The 15,166-nt window shown below is 45.3% G+C and overlaps 1 protein-coding gene across 1 annotated transcript in view; it reads right to left on the minus strand.

Moving 5' to 3' along the window:
- The window catches only part of znf704 (zinc finger protein 704), a 61,706-nt gene that overhangs the window by 15,629 nt on the left and 30,911 nt on the right, over positions 1–15,166 (minus strand). The gene's annotated exons all lie outside the window — the stretch shown is intronic.

Here is a 15,166-nt window from a genome sequence, read left to right on the forward strand (position 1 = left end):
ATTTCCAAAGGCATAAATGACTGTTTTACTAGGGGGCAAGAGCTGTGCATGTGTGCTGTGATACCCACAGGCTATTACAGTACAGTTAGAGTGTTGGGCTAGCCTATCCCACCTCTGTCAGGTCCGGTTAAGGAAAGATTAATGCACTCATTACCTTCCAACTCATATTATTACAGCCAACCATGTCTCCCCTCCCCAGCCAACCAGGCCTCCCCTCCCCAGCCAAGCAGCCAATCACTGCCTCTATCTCAGCTCTCTGTTGACATGTGGAGGAGCATTTTTACTGAATACAAGCCTGTTCTTTGTTCTTGGTCCTCTCCTCTCTCCAACCCCCCTCCCTGTCTCTGCAGGCAGGTCTGAGAGGCTCCTAGGCGTGCGGTGTGGCTGTGTGCGTGGAGCTGCTCTGGACAGGCAGCACACAGGCGCTCGGCTCCACACACACACACACACACACACACACACACAGAGTACAGGGTCTCAGAGCCGGAGGTTTATTGTCGGTCAGCCTGAGAGAAGTTTGAGGCGGCCCTGACCATCACACACAGTGGCTGGCAGCCGACCAAATCCTCCCTCCCTCCCTCCGCTATCTCTCACACTTACACATAAACACAGAGTCGGAGTCACACAGTCACGACTCAAGAACACGCTCCCAGGCGCGCGCACACACGTAAACATGGCCTTTCCAGTTCTCTATTTGGACAACTGAGCATCAAACACACACACACACACGTACGTTGTCAACACACACACACAGCTGTAGAGAGCTCCATCTAGTAAGAAGAAACAAGAGCATGCATGGTGAAGCCGAAGCTGTCCAATGGCCAGAAAATAAGCTAAAGCTGTGAGTCAAACAGTGATTCCACTAATACTGGATCTCCTTGTTTACACACTAATCTCACTGCACACGGCAGGAGGAGTCCCAAATGGCACCCTATTCCCTACATAGTGCACTACTTTTGACCAGGGCACACACACGAATAGACACGAATAGAGTGCACACACACGTCCCATATGGCTGACCATAGCTTGTCTCTGGTCAAAAGTAGTGCACTACATAGTGAATAAGATTCCATTTGGGACCCAGTGCATAGAGTAGACCAAACATAGACAGCTCCACTGTGACTACTCTGTCTGTCTGGTGCACCTCTATATAGGACATGTGACTGCCTAGTGCCTACTAACCTATATGCCTCTCTCTCTCTCTCTGGCCTAGATGTTTCCCTCTATTTTCGTGTGTGTGTTTCTTTCTCTCCCCGTTTCTCTTTCTCTATGGCTGTATTTTCTTCTCTCTTACTCACTCTTTCTAGAGATTATGTATACAGTAGTTGCCAACATATAAAATTGGGAGATTTCTATTTTTCTTAGGCAACAGAAACCATTGAAAAAAGGCCAGCCCACCACACTTTCAGCTGCTGCGGCCCAACTCTTTTTAGACAGAGTGGGTGGTGGAAGAGAGTTAACAGTCTTTTCCTGCTTGATCACACTAGGAAGAGAAAGGAGAGAAAGAGAGCAAACACTACTTCCACCGACATATCACACCAGGGAGAGAGAGAGAGAGAGAGAGAGAGAGAGAGAGAGAGAGAGAGAGAGAGAGAGAGAGAGAGAGAGAGAGAGAGAGAGAGAGAGAGAGAGAGAGAGAGAGAGAGAGAGAGAGAGAGAGAGAGAGAGAGTCCTTCCCCTGCCTGTTCACACTAGGAAGAGAGGGAGAGAACACTACTTCCCCTAACAGATCACACTAGACCAAACAGTGAGTAGCACATGATGTTGATGTGATAGACTAACATATATAGATGAAGACTGTGTGTGTGTGTGTGTGTGTGTGTGGTTTTGAACACAGACACACCAGTATCACTATCATAAGTACCATACACACCAATGGGAATAAAGAGATAATGAGTGTAGTGTCAAGTAATGGAATATGAGGACTTTAGGATGAGAAGTACAGGAGAGAGAGAGAGAGAGAGAGAGAGAGAGAGAGAGAGAGAGAGAGAGAGAGAGAGAGAGAGAGAGAGAGAGAGGCAGACAGACAGAGAGAGAGACAGACAGACAGACAGGCAGACAGAGACAGACAGACATACATAGAGGCAGACAGGCAACAGACAGAGAGGCAGACAGACAGAGAGGCAGACAGAGTCACAGAGGCAGACTGAGCGAGAGACATAGAGAGAGACAGACAGACAGTGTCTAAACTTACAGTACATGCGACTTCTGCTATCAGAATACGAAGATCGAATAGAAAAGACAGGTTGTGGTCGGATTGTGTTCAGATCTGGCTGGCCACTTCAGGAGCTGGTCAGGGACGCATTGTGTGTGGACTTCTCCTCAGTCTGGACGCAATCAGGCTACCGAAAGCGCATACAGTGGGCGACGTCATCAGCACTTCGCCCACAAGTCTCCAGAAAACGTGTGTTTTGGGAGCGAGATGTACCTTTTTTTCATTCAAAGTTGTAGGAAACGTTCCTAGTGTGTGAGGAACCTCTTTGTTGGCTTCATAAATGCTATCCAGCTCGCTTATTAGGGGGGAAAAAAAGTTGTTTGGCTAGAGTTATGCTAACCTGTTTGCAATCCATTTAGCTTTGCTAGTTAGCTTGCAGGCTAGTTACAGAGGTTAGCTGGCTAGTTAGCTACAATAGTTGTCTACTGCCATCAAGTTTGAATATAGCACAGGAAAAGGGATGTGAACACGGTATTTAAATGACGTGTTCCGAATTCCATGATCAGAATTCCATGATCAGAATACAAAAGCTGCATGAACTGTCAAGTCTTGACACGGCGAGAGAGACAGAGAGAGGGGGGAGAGCGAGAGAGGGGAGGTTGATGTTTATGACCCCTGATCTCTCCTCAGTACACATGGCTGATAAGCTAGTCAGAGAAGCGGGCGGCTAAGCGATTACCCCCTCAGGCAACAGAGACGGAATTCAGCCTTTAACCATCCTATACAGTACCGCTCTACCGCACACTACTACATCGCCTCACCACTCTAGGCTACCTGCTACTGCAATACTACTGTCTTTATCTTACAGCCACTCTGTCACACACCTCTACCTCCATCTCGTGCCCCAGACTCTTACTGTACCTGTCATTAGTGTAATATAGGTACCCACTCAGACCCAGTCCAAGCCCCAGGCCTCCCCCTCTTCCCTCGGTCTCGTCTATAGGATCCCCTCTGCCCCAGAGCAGGAAAACGAGCGGCTAGGCTAATGACTTGAGTACCTGGGGAGGGTAAACAAAGTGTGCTCCTGGTGGAGTGGGGGGGGGGGGGGTATTCTGTCTGTCTCTGTGTGTGTGTGTGTGTGTGTGTGTGTGTGTGTGTGTGTGACCCAGGTGGTCCTCTCACTGCTCCTGCTCCTATGTTGTGATGGGCTCTGACTGAATTGATGTTCCTGTACCATCTAATGAGCAGAGGGAATAGAGAAGCAGACTGCTGTAAGCTATTCATTTGGCCAACCCTTTTCCCTTTCCCTCCGTGACGGGTGGAGGGGGGTTGAGGAGGTGAGGGAGGGGTGTAGGGGTGAAGGAGGAGGTGGGTGTAGGGGGGTTGAGAAGGTGGGGGTGGGGGGGCATTGAGGAGGCTAGCTGATGTGAACAAAGGAAGCAACCTCAGTCATAACGACCTCTACGGCGTAGCTGCGAGGACCCCGCTCTCGCTCTTCCTCCCTCTCTTTCCCGCTCTCTAGTGGTTCTGCGGCATGCACCCCGATCTCAGATAACAGAGTGCACCCCCTCCACAGACATAAGGAAGGCTAGCATAGTGAGTCAGAAAGCAGCAGCTGTCTTGAGGTCAGAAAAATCACCTCACTGAATTTGAATGAGAGTAGAACAGTAGAACAGTAACTGTGAGTGATGTTGTTAGGCTCCTGGTTGTCAAGGAAAACAAAGAGCTCTCTCGCTATGGTTCCTGCTCTCAATCTCTCTCAATCTGGACAGAGTGGGTCCAGGCTCGACATTCAGGGCTGCCTGCTGGCCCTGCAACATCTGCTGAGCTCACCGGGCCAGTTAATCAAGCTTTCATATGACCCGCTTAGGCCAGTACATTTTCAAACTCCAAAACAGTAACAACTATTTTCTATTTGAATTTAATCCTTCACAATCAGTCAGCATTCGGTTTCCAAGCAGAGGCAAGAATTTCAAAGCCTTCCCTCTCCGTCTCGAGTGAAACCCACCTCAGTACGTCCTGGATCCTCACCCAGACCTGTCTCAGCGAAGGCGGGAAGCCCATCGATTCAGAGTTGAAACATAAAAACTGTCACATACATGTCTGATAAACAGGCCATTAAGATGTGGGATTGTGTTTCGTTTATGCTCCAGTCGGGATGTGAATTGGAGCGTGCCATCATTCCAGCTTGTGAGATGACATTGAAAAAAATAACAAGGTGCGAACTACGAGCCCAGTCATAGTGGCAAACTTCTGAGGAAAAGGAGAACGTCACAACTTAACTGGTATCCTTCACCCTCGTCAAATCAACATAGATTATTAGGCCTATGCTATTATATTAATGAGCTGAAATAAAAGATCCCAGAAATGATCCATACGCACAAAAAGCTTATTTCTCTCTCATTTTTGTTTACATACCTGTTAGTGAGCATTTCACAGCACAATGCCACAGATGTCTCAAGTTCTCAGGGAGCGTGCAGTTGGCATGCTGAATGCAGGAATGTCCACCAGAGCCGTTGCCAGAGAATTTAATGTTAATTTCTCTACCATAAGCCGCCTCCAACATCGTTATAGAGAATTTGGCAGTACGTCCAACCGGCATCACAACCGCAGACCACATGTAACCACGCCAGCCCTGGACCTCCACATCCACCTTCATCAACGGCGGGATCGTCTGAGACAGCCACCCGGACAGCTGATGAAACTGAGGAGTATTTCTGTCTGTAATAAAGCCCTTTAGTGGGGAAAAACTAATTCTGATTGGCTGGGCCCTATGCCCTCCCAGGCCCACCCATGGCTGCGGCCCTGCCCAATCATGTGAAATCCATAGTTTAGGGCCTAATGATTTTATTTCAATTGACTGACTTCCTTATATGAACTGTAATGCAGGGAAACTTAAATCAGTTTTACCTCATTTCTACCAGCATGTTAAATGTGCAACCAGAGGGAAAATAAACTATAGACCACCTTACTCCACACACAGAGAGGCGTACAAAGCTCTCCCTCGCCCTCCATTTGGCAAATCTGACCATAATTCTATCCTCCGGATTCCTGCTAACAAGCAAAAACTAAAGCAGGAAGCACCAGTGACTCGGTCAATAAAAAAAGTGGTCAGATGAAGCAGATGCTAAGCTACAGGACTGTTTTGCTAGCACAGACTGGAATATGTTCCGGGATTCTTCCGATGGCATTGAGGAGTACACCACATCAGTCACTAGTTTCATCAATAAGTGCATCGATGATGTCGTCCCCACAGTGACTGTACGTACATACCCCAACCAGAAGCCATGGATTACAGGCAACATCCGCACTGAGCTAAAGGGTAGAGCTGGCGCTTTCAAGGAGCGGGACTCTAACCCGGATGCTTATAAGAAATCCCGCTATGCCCTCCAACGAACCATCAAACAGGCAAAGCGTCAACACAGGACTAAGATCAAATCGTACTACACCGGCTCCGACACTCATCAGATGTGGCAGGGCTTGCAAACTATTTCAGACTACAAAGGGAAACACAGCCTTGAGCTGCCCAGTGACACAAGCCTACCAGACGAGCTAAATTACTTCTATGCTCGCTTCGAGGCAAGTAACACTGAAACAAGCATGAGAGCATCAGCTGTTCCGGACGACTGTGTGATCAAGCTCTCCATAGCCGATGTGAGTAAGACCTTTAAACAGGTCAACATTCACAAGGCCGCAGGGACAGACGGATTACCAGGACGTGTACTCCGAGCATGCGCTGACCAACTGGCAAGTGTCTTCACTGACATTTTCAACCTCTCCCTGTCTGAGTCTGTAATACCAACATGTTTCAAGCAGACCACCATAGTCTCTGTGCCCAAGAACACTAAGGTAACCTGCCTAAATGACTACTGACCCGTAGCACTCACGTCTGTAGCCATGAAGTGCTTTGAAAGGCTGGTCATGGCTCACATCAACACCATTATCCCAGAAACCCTAGACCCACTCCAATTTGCATACCGCCCCAACAGATCCACAGATGATGCAATCTCTATTGCGCTCAACACTGCCCTTTCACACCTGGACAAAAGGAACACCTATGTGAGAATGCTATTCATTGACTACAGCTCAGCGTTCAATACCATAGTGCCCTCAAAGCTCATCACTAAGCTGATCCTGGGACTAAACACCTCCCTCTGCAACTGGATCCTGGACTTCCTGACGGGCCGCCCCCCAGGTGGTAAGGGTAGGTAACAACACATCCGCCACGCTGATCCTCAACACGGGGGCCCCTCCGGGGTGCGTGCTCCGTCCCCTCCTGTACTCCCTGTTCACTCATGACTGCATGGTCAGGCACGACTCCAACACCATCATTAAGTTTTCCGATGACAACAGTGGTAGGCCTGATCACCGACAACGACGAGACAGCCTATAGGGAGGAGGTCAGAGACCTGTTCGTGTGGTGCCAGGACAATAACCTATCCCTCAACGTGATCAAGACAAAGGAGATGATTGTGGACTACAGGAAAAAGAAGAGGACCGAGCACGCCCCCATTCTCATCGACGGGGCTGTAGTGGAGCAGGTTGAGACCATCACGTAACTTGGTGTCCAGATCACCAACAAACTAACATGGTCCAAGCACACCAAGACAGTCGTGAAGAGGGCATGGGTCCTCAGATCCTCAAAAGGTTCTAAGCTGCACCATCGAAAGCATCCTGACTGGTTGCATCACTGCCTGGTATGGCAACTGCTCGGCCTCCGACCGCAAGGCACTACAGAGGGTAGGGCGTACGGCCCAGTACATCACTGGGGCCAAGCTTCCTGCCATCCAGGACCTCTATACCAGGCGGTGTCAGAGGAAGGCCCTAAAAATGGTCAAAGACTCCAGCCACCCTAGTCATAGACTGTTCTCTCTGCTACCGCACGGCAAGAGGCTTCTAAACAGCTTCTACCCCCAAGCCATAAGACTCCTGAACATCTAATCAAATGGCTACGCTGACAATTTGCATTGCCCCCCCCCCCCTCCTCTTTTATGCTGCTGCTACTTTCTGTTTATTATCTATGCATAGTCACTTTAATAACTCTACCTACAGTGAGGGAAATAAGTATTTGATCCCCTGCTGATTTTGTACGTTTGCCCACTGATAAAGACATGATCAGTCTATAATTTTAATGGTAGGTTTATTTGAACAGCGAGAGACAGAATAACAACAAAAAAATCCAGAAAAACGCATGTTAAAAATGTTATAAATTGATTTGCATTTTAATGAGGGAAATAAGTAGTTGACCCCTCTGCAAAACATGACTTAGTACTTGGTGGCAAAACCCTTGTTGGCAATCACAGAGGTCAGACGTTTCTTGTAGTTGGCCACCAGGTTTGCACACATCTCAGGAGGGATTTTGTTCCACTACTCTTTGCAGATCTTCTCCAAGTCATTAAGGTTTCGAGGCTGACGTTTGGCAACTCGAACCTTCAGCTCCCTCCACAGATTTTCTATGGGATTAAGGTCTGGAGACTGGCTAGGCCACTCCAGGACCTTAATGTGCTTCTTCTTGAGCCCCTCCTTTGTTGCCTTAGCCGTGTGTTTTGGGTCATTGTCATGCTGGAATACCCATCCACGACCCATTTTCAATGCCCTGGCTGAGGGAAGGAGGTTCTCACCCAAGATTTTATGGTACATGGCCCCGTCCATCGTCCCTTTGATGCGGTGAAGTTGTCCTGTCCCCTTAGCAGAAAAACACCCCCAAAGCATAATGTTTCCACCTCCATGTTCGACGGTGGGGATGGTGTTCTTGAGGTTATAGGCAGCATTCCTCCTCCTCCAAACACGGTGAGTTGATTTGATGCCAAAGAGCTCGATTTTGGTCTCATCTGACCACAACACTTTCACCCAGTTCTCCTCTGAATCATTCAGATGTTCATTGGCAAACTTCAGACGGGCATGTATATGTGCTTTCTTGAGCAGGGGGACCTTGCAGGCCCTGCAGGATTTCAGTCCTTCACGGCGTAGTGTGTTACCAATTGTTTTCTTGGTGACTATGGTCCCAGCTGCCTTGAGATCATTGACAAGATCCTCCCGTGTAGTTCTGGGCTGATTCCTCACCGTTCTCATGATCATTGCAACTCCACGAGGTGAGATCTTGCATGGAGCCCCAGGCCGAGGGAGATTGACAGTTATTTTGTGTTTCTTCCATTTGCGAATAATCGCACCAACTGTTGTCACCTTCTCACCAAGCTGCTTGGCGATGGTCTTGTAGCCCATTCCAGCCTTGTGTACATCTACAATCTTGTCCCTGACATCCTTGGACAGCTCTTTGGTCTTGGCCATGATGGGGAGTTTGGAATCTGATTGATTGCGTCGGTGGACAGGTGTCTTTTATACAGGTAACAAACAGAGATTAGGAGCACTCCCTTTAAGAGTGTGCTCCTAATCTCAGCTCGTTACCTGTATAAAAGACACCTGGGAGCCAGAAATCTTTCTGATTTAGAGGGGGTCAAATACCTATTTCCCTCATTAAAATGCAAATCAGTTGATAACATTTTTGACATGCGTTTTTCTGGATTTTGTTGTTGTTATTCTGTCCCTCACCGTTCAAATAAACCTACCATTAAAATTATAGACTGATCATTTCTTTGTCAGTGGGCAAACGTACAAAATCAGCAGGGGATCAAATACTTTTTTCCCCTCACTGTACATGTACATATTACCTCAATTACCTCGACTAACCGGTGCCCCCGCACATTGACTCGGTACCGGTACCCCCTGTATATAGCCTCGCTATTGTTATTTTTACTGTTGCTCTTTAATTACTTGTTACTTTTATTTTATATTATATTTTTTAGTGTGATTTTTGGGGGGTATTCTTTCTTAAAACTGCATTGTTGGTTAAGGGCTTGTAAGTAAGCATTTCACTGTAAGGTCTACACCTGTTGTATTCTGCGCATGTGACAAATTAATATGCATACGCTTCTAACTTCCAGCCTGTCTTCACTATGTTCTCTTGCGCAATACACACCTGTTCTCCACTGGCCTCTCTCCTTAGCTCTCTTGGAGAATCTAGACTAGAATAGCTTGTTGGACATATTTTTTTGCATTTCTTTTACTAGTAGACTATTCCAAGAGGGATGCAAGCTTGCTGAATGTTAAATACAGCAGCCAAAATAACTCATTTGGGAGTTTGAAAGAAGATAGAGAAAGTGCGATGGCGATAGGCTATTATTTATTCAGACCCACAACCATTCAATCCTCATGAAGAGAAGCAAAAGCCATCTGCAACTTATTCTAGTCCTATATTATTCAAGCATGTCTTAGCCTAGCCTTGGGCCAGTAACCGAAGGTCGCTGGTTCGAATCCCCGAGCCGGCAAGGTGGAAAAAGCTGCCTTTCTGCCCTTGAGCAAGGCAGTTAACCCCCAACAACTACTGCTCCCCGGACGCCGATGGCGTCGACGTCTATTAAGGCAGCTTCCCCGCACCTCTCTGATTCAGAGAGGTTGGGTTAAATGCAGAAGACACATTTCGGTTGAATGCATTCAGTTGTGCAAGTGACTAAATATCCCCTTTCCTTTACAATAATGGAGAGAGGGACACAGACCACGTTTACGTGCACACCAATATCCCCTTATTATTCAGGATACTGTTTTTGAGTTGACGCATATAAACATCATATCCCGTTTACAATAACCCCAAAAAGATTGTATCCTGGTTATGAGAAACCCGGACAAGATGCCTGGGATATGCTGATCTAAAACTGGATACTGTGGCATGTAAACATCTTATCCCATTTACTGTTATTTTTGTGGTCTGCGCAGGCTCAGCTTCGCATATCATGGGTGTTGTGTGATGATGTTTTTATCTGATTGTCCAACAAATCCCTTCAAAAAGTAGGCTACCTGCGCAGTTCGAACCACCATAATAATTCCATAATAATTTAGCATACTATAATTCATTATAATTAAAATTTAGTTTCTGCTTATAATTTCAGACATTTGGTAGGCCATATTCTAATTTCTGTAGGCCATTTGTTTGTCAACTATAGTTTGATACATGCAGCTTCTCTTCTGTCATAACTTGTCACCCCAGAAGACTAAATAAAGTAGTGCTCACCAGAATAATGTCTTCCATGGATAGAATGAATGCATTAGTAATGTAGTTAACACTGGTAAAGTCTGTGTTGTTTAGGCACTGGGGAGAAAACGCAATAACTCAAACAGTGGAAAGATTGGTCCTGTGCAAAATTTCCAAATGTCATCAGTTTGACCGGTTTTAAGGAAATAAAAAGCTGAGAAACGACAAAAACACCTTTCTGATATGACTTCAGTTCGTCTTGGTAGCATATTTTGTGGTTGAAATACTGTCTGCTTGCATAACAGTGTCAAAGATAACACATTACACGTACGTTTGCATTTTCTCAAGAGATGCTGAAAGCAGGAAATCATATTTCTCCACTCCTGTTCCCAAGACAAAATTAACATTAACATATAATTTCACTGCAAGAAATTGATAATTCTGCAGGAGTTCATATTATATTACACTACATGTGAGAGGTTATAGGCCTATAGTCAGTGTCCATATTTCAGTTAGTATTCCATTTAACCCATATTAACTTAAGAGGAATATTCTGTTTATTCATGGTACAGGGATTTATTTTTATTTTTTTTATTTTATTTCACCTTTATTTAACCAGGTAAACCAGTTGAGAACAAGTTCTCATTTACAACTGCGACCTGGCCAAGATAAAGCAAAGCAGTGCGATAAAAACAACAACACAGAGTTACATATGGGGTAAAACAAAACAAAGTCAAAAATACAACAGAAATACATATAATATACAGTGTGCAAATTTAGCAAGTTATGGAGGTAAGGCAATAAAATAGGCTATAGTGCAAAATAATTACAATTAGTATTAACACTGGAATGATAGATGTGCAAGAGATGATGTGCAAATAGAGATACTGGGGTACAAATGAGCAAAATAAATAACAATATAGGGATGAGGTAGTTGGGCGGGCTAATTTCAGATGGGCTGTGTACAGGTACAGGGATACTCCTGAGCAGGATATCAAATGTGCATGTAAAAAGCTTATCCCAAATAAAACCTTAAGCGGGATATGAGCTACTATCTGGAATATTGTGCACATGTAAATGTGGTTACTGAAACATTTCATTTAACTCTTGAGAGCGAGGAAGGAATGAAGCTACAGAGAAAGCCAGCTAATAAACACCATAATCGCACACAAACTTGTGTATTTCCTTGATATTACGTAAGGTGTCCCATAGGGGTCGATTTTGGGTCCTGTACTTTTTGCTATCTACATAAACAATATTGGTTTGTCTGTAAAAAAATTAATAAAAAATGGTAACCTTCACTTGTATGCAGATGATACTAATGTGTATTGTGTTGCCCCTTCTGTTGACAAGGCTCTGTCTGATCTACAGTCTGCCTTCATGTTTTTACAGAAAACCTTTGACATTAAACTAGAATTGAATGCTGGGAAAACTACGTATGTTGCTTTCTAGAGGGCATATAAATGACACAAATGATTTAAGCATTTGTACTTTTGATGGTTCCCACATTGATCGCGTCCCTGCTTACAAATATCTGGGCATCTGGATAGGCAATGGGCTGTCTTTTAGAAAGCATACAGTGAGGGAAAAAAGTATTTGATACCCTGCTGATTTTGTACGTTTGCCCACTGACAAAGAAATGATCAGTCTATAATTTTAATGTTAGGTTTATTTGAACAGTGAGAGACAGAATAACATAAAAATCCAGAAAAACGCATGTCAAAAATGTTATAAATTGATTTGCATTTTAATGAGGGAAATAAGTATTTGACCCCTCTGCAAAACATGACCCTTGTTGGCGATCACAGAGGTCAGACGTTTCTTGTAGTTGGCCACCAGGTTTGCACACATCTCAGGAGGGATTTTGTCCCACTCCTCTTTGCAGATCTTCTCCAAGTCATTAAGGTTTCGAGCCTGACGTTTGGCAACTCGAACCTTCAGCTCCCTCCACAGATTTTCTACGGGATTAAGGTCTGGAGACTGGCTAGGCCACTCCAGGACCTTAATGTGCTTCTTCTTGAGCCACTCCTTTGTTGCCTTGGCCGTGTGTTTTGGGTCATTGTCATGCTGGAATACACATCCACGACCCATTTTCAATGCCCTGGTTGAGGGAATGAGGTTCTCACCCAAGATTTGACGGTACATGGCCCCGTCCATCGTCCCTTTGATGCAGTGAAGTTGTCCTGTCCCCTTAGCAGAAAAACACCCCCAAAGCATAATGTTTCCACTTCCATGTTTTGACAGTGGGGATGGTGTTCTTGGGGTCATAGGCAGCATTCCTCCTCCTCCAAACACAGCGAGTTGAGTTGATGCCAAAGAGCTCAATTTTGGTCTCATCTGACCACAACACTTTCACCCAGTTCTCCTCTGAATCATTCAGGATGTTCATTGGCAAACTTCAGACGGGCATGTATATGTGCATTCTTGAGCAGGGGGACCTTGCGGGCGCTGCAGGATTTCAGTCCTTCACGGCGTAGTGTGTTACCAATTGTTTTCTTGGTGATTATGGTCCCAGCTGCCTTGAGATCATTGACAAGATCCTCCCATGTAGTTCTGGGCTGATCCCTCACCGTTCTCATGATCATTGCAACTCCACGAGGTGAGATCTTGCATGGAGCCCCAGGCCGAGGGAGATTGACAGTTCTTTTGTGTTTCTTCCATTTGCAAATAATCGCACCAACTGTTGTCACCTTCTCACCAAGCTGCTTGGCGATGGTCTTGTAGCCCAGTCCAGCCTTGTGTAGGTCTACAATCTTGTCCCTGACATCCTTGGACAGCTCTTTGGTCTTGGCCATGGTGGAGAGTTTGGAATCTGATTGATTGATTGCTTCTGTGGACATGTGTCTTTTATACAGGTAACAAACTGAGATTAGGAGCACTCCCTTTAAGAGTGTGCTCCTAATCTCAGCTCGTTACCTGTATAAAAGACACCTGGGAGCCAGAAATCTTTCTGATTGAGAGGGGGTCAAATACTTATTTCCCTCATTAAAATGCAAATCAATTTATAACATTTTTGACATGCGTTTTTCTGGATTTTGTTGTTGTTATTCTGTCTCTCACTGTTCAAATAAACCTACCATTAAAATTATAGACTGATCATTTCTTTGTTAGTGGGCAAACGTACAAAATCAGCAGGGGATCAAATACTTCTTTCCCTCACTGTATGGATAAGTTAGTGAAGAATAGGCTCCTATAGAAAGACGTCCTGCCTCTCGCTTAATAGTAGAAAGCAGTTCAATCAATGTTCCTACCGGTCCTAGACTATGTCAACATTATCTATATGAATGCAGCTGCCACTTCTTTAAATCCATTAGATGCAGTTTACCATAGCCCACTTCCGTACACATCACTGCATTTTTACCAGAATGTAGGCTGGCCAACTTTGAAGTCACGTAGGTTGATTCATCGCTCTCTTTTTATTTATAAAGCTCTCGCACAAAAAACTCCCACCGTACCTAACTTTATTAATAACATTTAGACGTACGAGTTACAATACCCTGGAAATCCTTTCGGTCTCCTCCGAGTTAGGTTAATCTGTTTTAAAATTTATTTGTACCCCATGTATGGAACAATCTACAGAGTTCCCTAAAACTGGATGTTCTGGTGCCTCTGGCAGTTCAAAATGTTGATTGGGGAGTGGGGACCTCCTTGCTGAGGAATGTGATTGTTTTTTTATGCATTTGTAATTTTTTTATATTTGTATTATACTGTATTTTGTAAATGATGTGTAAGGGAGGACCCTTGTGAAAGAGACCATGGACTCAATGGGACTCCCTGTTAAAATAATTACACCTCGGAGGGGGAGGACACGGGTAGATGGGTTATATAGCCGTATATAGGCCCTTATCAGTGAACATCATTTCAGCACAGCCTGGGGGTAGTAAAACGATCCTGTACCTAAAGGGTAGAAGACGCTTTCACAGGCAGGTAGTCTATATGAGGGCTTATCACCCTGGAGGCTGGATCACCAGGCTTTAATGGTTGGCCAGGTTCTCACACACACACACACACACACACACACCATGCACCCACGCACGCAGACATACACACAAGACCCCACCACAGGCAGGAGCTCTGAAAGCAGAGAGTGGCCTGAAAAGGTAGGAGAAGATAAGACCTCCAAGACCACTCAGTCTCCATCAGGGGGACATCATCTCTGATTAATACACCACAGAGAGAGAGAGGTAGAGCGGGAGCGAGAGAGGTAGAGAGAGAGAGAGATAGAAGTGGAGAGAGAGGGAGTCTCCCCCCCACCCCTCCATAACTGCCAGTAACAACTCAACATAAATAAACCATCCCATATATAGGTAGATATAGTCCTACTCAAACCCTACAACAACAGCCTAGAGCTATAACGTCCCCTTCCGCGTTTCTGTTTTTCACATCCCAGACTGTGGGCTGCATGCGACGACAGAAGAAAAGAACGTCAGATTCTAGAAAAACAAATGATCCTATCATTTCTTATTGTTGATTATTTATTCCAGGATTCCTTCTTATCACCAAGTGGTCTAAGACCAAGCAAGTAAACAACAACGTTGTCTGTGCCTGTAACAATCTTGCATGTTTTTATATGATCATACATGTGTTTGTTTACATTGTCATGTAAATACTGTCATTCATGTGTCGTTGCCCATGGTGTATATGTGTGTGTACGGGTGGGGGGTTACTATTGGTGTGTGTGTGTGTGTGTGTGTGTGTGTGTGTGTGTGTGTGTGTGTGTGTGTGTGTGTGTGAGAGAAAGAAAGAGTTCAGATTCTCAGCACGTTCCTTCAGATAGCAAACACCAGATGCCGTCAGCCAGATAGAACATAACTGGTGTTCCTTGGCCTCCTTATGGTAATGAGACTGTACAATAAAGCCCCGTACAGCACAGTGGTGGAGTAACGTCTCTCTTACAGAGCAGGAAAAAAACATGTGAGTGGAGACAAAGGAAAAAAAAGAGAGCTAGGGAAGAGAGAGAGCGAGGGAAGAGAGAGAGAATGAGA

The sequence above is a fragment of the Coregonus lavaretus genome (assembly GCF_964263955.1).
Source record: "Coregonus lavaretus genome assembly, chromosome: 3".
Lineage (NCBI taxonomy): Eukaryota > Metazoa > Chordata > Actinopteri > Salmoniformes > Salmonidae > Coregonus > Coregonus lavaretus.